Genomic DNA, 5,112 nt, shown 5'->3' on the forward strand with positions numbered 1-5,112 from the left:
CCCCAGGTTGCTGCACTAATGGCACATCAGTGTCCTCCTCTAAAACAGGCACTTCATCTGTGAGTGTGGCTTCCTCATCAGAAGATTCCTCCCCGACAGAATCTTCACTGCCAGAATCTTTCACTTCCTCCTCTGCCTCAGATGCAGAGTCCGTCTCATAATCATGATCAGACAATGTCTCAAAATGCATACCAACCACCTGCTGAGCGGTCATCCTGCGGCTAGCCATGATCTTTCCTACGAAAATTTACTGTTCAAATGCACCAACAACCAGCACTGTGTAAGATAAGTAATAAAGTGTAGCTTTATTAATAGGAGTTATAAACTCAAAAACTATACCACTTGAATCACCAGTAACTACTCTGCACAGACATAGCAATCACCAATGATATCCCACTAAAAAGATAGAAAGAAAAGCAAATTAGAAATAAGACAACACAAATATCATTCTGCACAAATCTAAGGACAATTTCACACAAACCTGCATTTAGTACACCACCTACAAACATGTCATCCATGCATGGCAACAATACTCCTTTGGAGTAAATTGTTTTTACTTACCTAAAACATGCAACTATGCAAACCGCAGGTCAACCACCGCCAAAACCGCAAGCAGCCACAGCAAAGAAAGCAAAAGCTTTGAACTAGAAAAAAAAGGATGAAAAGAATTATCACAAATGCAAATACTTCAAGCATTTAGAAATTGGTGCCTAAGTGGATTCTTCCATAGGGGCAGATGGGCCTACTAAAAAATAGGCCTATCTGCCCCAAGGAGGGCAGAAAATACCTTTAGTAGTGTGTCCCCATGGGGAGCGACCCTTGCCCAAGGGGCCACCCCCCAAAAAAAAAAAACACACACACACTAACCCTGGTGCATACGTGGCTTCTGCCCCCTTGGGGACAATGGGCCTAAAAAAAAAAATAGGCCCATCTGCCCCCAAGGGGGCAGAAATGGCCGTGGAACACGTGCCCCCAAAATGGGGCGACCCTTGCCCAAGGGGCCACCCCCCCATCCACTAACACACACTATCCCTGGTGTCTAAATGGCTTCTGCCCTCCTTGGGGGCAGAAATGGCTAACAGTTCAATGCGCCCTTTGGGGGGGCTTGCCCAAGGGGACCCCCCCCCCCACATAAATACACATATAAAAATAAATCCCTGGAGTTCTAGTGGTTTCTGCCCCTCTTGGGGGCAGATCTGCCTAAAAATAATAGGCTGATCTGTCCCCAAGGGGGGCAGAAATGGCCTTGGTACACATGCCCCCAAAGGGGGCGACCCTTGCCCAAGGGGCCGCCCCCCTCCACTAACACACAACACACACACACACACACACTATCCCTGGTGTCTAAGTGGCTTCTGGCCCCCTTGGGGGCAGAAATGGCCAACAGTTCAATGCCCCCTTTGAGGGGGCCCCTTGCCCAAGGGGACGCCCCTCCCCCACATAAATACACATATAAAAAGAAATCCCTGGCGTTCTAGTGGTTTCTGCCCCTCTTGGAGGCAGATCAGCCTAAAAATAATAGGCTGATCTGTCCCCAAGGGGGGCAGAAATGGCCTTGGTACACGTGCCCCCAAAGGGGGGCGACCCTTGCCCAAGGGGCCGACCCCCTCCACTAAAACACACACACACACACACACTATCCTTGGTGTCTAAGTGGCTTCTGCCCCCCTTGGGGGCAGAAATGGCCAACAGTTCAATGCCCCCTTTGAGGGGGCCCCTTGCCCAAGGGGACGCCCCCCCCCACATAAATACACATATAAAAAAAAATCCCTGGTGTTCTAGTGGTTTCTGCCCTCTTGGGGGCTGATGAGCCTAAAAATAATAGGCCGATCTGTCCCCAAGGATGAGCAATAATGGCCTTGGTACACGTGCCCCCAAATGGGGGTGACCCTTGCCCAAGGGGTCGCCCCCTCCCTCCACTAACACACACACTATCCCTGGTGTCTAAGTGGCTTCTGCCCCCCAAGGGGGGCAGAAATGCCCAACAGTTCAATGCCACCCTTGGGGGGGTGCCCCTTGCCCAAGGGGACGCCCCCCTCACAAAAATAAACATATAAAAAAATCCCTGGCGTTCTAGTGGTTTCTGCCCCACTTGGAGGCAGATCAGCCTAAAAATAATAGGCCGATCTGCCCCCAAGGGGGGCAGAAATGGCCACAACAAACATGCCCCCCACATGGGAGCGACCCTTGCCCATGGGGCCGCTCCCCAACACAAAACACAGCAGAAATAAAGAAGAAAAAAAAATCCCTGGTGTCTAGTGGTTTCTGCCTCCCTTGGGGGCAGAACAACCTAAAAATATTAGGCTGATCTGCCCCCAAGGGGGGCAGAAAAGGCCGCAACAAACATGGCCTCCAAATGGGAGCGACCCTTGCCCAAGGGGCCACTCCGCAACACAAAACACAACATAAAAAATGAAAAAATGAAAATCCCTGGCGTCTAGCGGTTTCTGCCCCCCTTGGGGGCAGATCAGCCTAAAAATATTAGGCCCATCTGCCCCCAGCAGAAATGGCCACACAAACATGCCCCCCAAATGGGAGCAATCCTTGCCCAAGGGGCCGCTCCCAAACACGAAAACATTTCCACAATAAACAAAAAAAAAAATCCCTGGCGTCTAGTGGGCATTCCTGCTGCCCGATCGCAATGCAATCAGGCAGCAGGACTACTCAAAGAGACATGGGGGAAAGGAAAACCCTTTCCTTTCCCCCGGTGCCCTCTTATTTTACAACCCCCCACCCGTCGGAGGAGAAACTCACCTGTTTCTCTGGCCGCGCACTGGAAGCAAATGGCTTCCAGTGCGACCGGCACTGTGTAATGACGGAGGGTGGGGGGGATGAGAGGGTGTCAGGGTTGGAAGGGGAAGGGCTTCCCCTTCCATCCCTGCCTTGGGGGGGGTGAACCCCAAGGAGGGAGCGCTAGCGCTCCCTCCGGGCTCTGGGCCTAGGATGTAATGGTTACGTCCTCGGCACAGGAGCATTGTACCGCAGGACTTAACCATTACGTCCGCGGCACAGAAGGGGTTAAGCGAAAGAAATGTAAACACCTATTTCCAAGTTAAAAGAATAAGCACTAATTTGTCTGAAGACTGGACTAACATCTAACGTGTCTTTGAACACCCAGCAAATGCAACAAGACAAAAATAAAATGTTAAGTTGTCTTCATTGCTCATTCACCTTTGGCATTTCAGCAGAGGTATTTAGGCGCCCTTTCAGGGCTCAAAGGGCTGATGTACTTGGTCCCCCTTCTAACTCTGACCCCAATGACCTGCACTGGCTGCACCACTGGTAAGCAACGCCCGTGCATATTTACTGTATCAACTGATATGTGATTTACACCTTATTTTGTGTGTACAAGAACCTAAACAATCAGAATATATAAAGCAACAGAAAAATCAATTAGCTTACACTGCCTACACTTATACACATAAGATGTAAAGACACTCTTCAATTGATAGAGTCAATGTTTAATGCACAGGTTTTTGTGATAATTCCCTTGGTGGCATCAGTGTGTTGCCACAGTATTTTACCCAGTCTCCTTTTGAACTATCGGATTACTCTAGCTTTGTCCAGAAAATGTGTGGGGTGGCACATGATGGTTTGGGTGATGACAGGAGGTTTAGGTTGCTGATCTAAGGCTGTGGGTTGGAGTCAAGCAACAACGTTTCTATTGAATTTAAACACTACCATTGAAATCATGTGTATGGCTCTTGATATTAAACCAGTCACTTTTCTGACAGGGCATAAAGGTGTAAGTCTGTTGAGGAAACTTGAGAGACATAGGGCCAGATTCACAAAGATGCCAGGCAATTCAGCACAGCTCTTAAAGTTGCTGTGCTGTGTGACAAGGAGCGAGCAGGAGAGCGCCATATCTATAAAGATAGTTCACTCTATCTATAAAGATATGGCATGCTCCTTCCCTCTTCCTAGCGCCATTGCACCATCAGGCAGCTGTGCGCCCCCCCGCACTCATTGTTGCACCTTGGCGCAAGGTTGTTTGCGTAAGTCTAGCATAGGTTTTTACTAAAAGGGTACTTGTCAGATACAAAATACCATGACTAGACACAATTTAAAACTTCATACTTTGTAAGTCTACTGTACAGTGCAGCACAGTGCAGCACACATACATAGTCAGAAAAGAAAGGAGAAATAAAAGTATTTCTCCCTTTAACACCTGCTTTCACGTGGTGTTATTTTTTTAATGCAAAACCCTGTCTACTTTTGTTAGTAGATAGGGTTTTGCGTCAAACACAATGGGTGATATCATGGGAACGCCCATGTGCCACTCATGGGAGGCCCCCTTGATGAAGAATAACGCAATGCAGCGCATCTTGATGATTTGTGTCAAGAGCCAGGAGATGAACAAATGAAACAATACTTTTCTATCATTTCATCTGTCATCTGCTGGCTCAGCCAGCAATACAGGGCATAAGCAGGCCTGGGCCACGGGGAGGGAAGAGGGGGAGTAAGGGAGAGTGCACTAAGTGCACATGTGTGTTTAGCCGGCTGTCTGAGGCCGGCCAAACACACATGTGCACTTAGATTTCTGGTTGCATACACAGCTGGGATGGAGAAACTGCACACACCACAGGCTTGGTTCTGACTGCCACTCAGACCAATCCTGACGCTGCTTACATGCTATGATTAGCATGAAAGCAGCACCACGATTGCTGGGGAGCCTGTGCTGGTGACCCAGTGAATGCTGGGACACCACATAGAAGGAAGAGGAGCGTGAGGCGACAGGAGACTGAGACGGCGGTAAGGTAAGTTTAAAAAATATAAATATTTCCCCCCCTCCATCTTTGTCTCCTGCCACCCCGGTTCCTCCTCCCCCTCCCCCTCCCCTTGAGGTTTGCAGCAGCCGCCGCTGAGTACTCTATTCCACTGAGAACCAGAAAGTGGCTGGGAGAGTTGTTACTATTGAAGGATAGCTGCGGATGAACCTTGCAGTTCTTAAGCAGTAGGTGCGTTGTTTATTTGGGGTTCACAGTGTGCATTGGTGCCGGTTCCATAGGATGTTTACATTTCATAGCAGAGTGAGGTTGAGTGGCTCTGCATTGTACTGCCTAAAGTACAAGTGCTGGTGAGCAGCCTTGTTTTCCAGTTATGTGATCACAG

The sequence above is a fragment of the Pleurodeles waltl genome, chromosome 5, assembly GCF_031143425.1.
Source record: "Pleurodeles waltl isolate 20211129_DDA chromosome 5, aPleWal1.hap1.20221129, whole genome shotgun sequence".
Lineage (NCBI taxonomy): Eukaryota > Metazoa > Chordata > Amphibia > Caudata > Salamandridae > Pleurodeles > Pleurodeles waltl.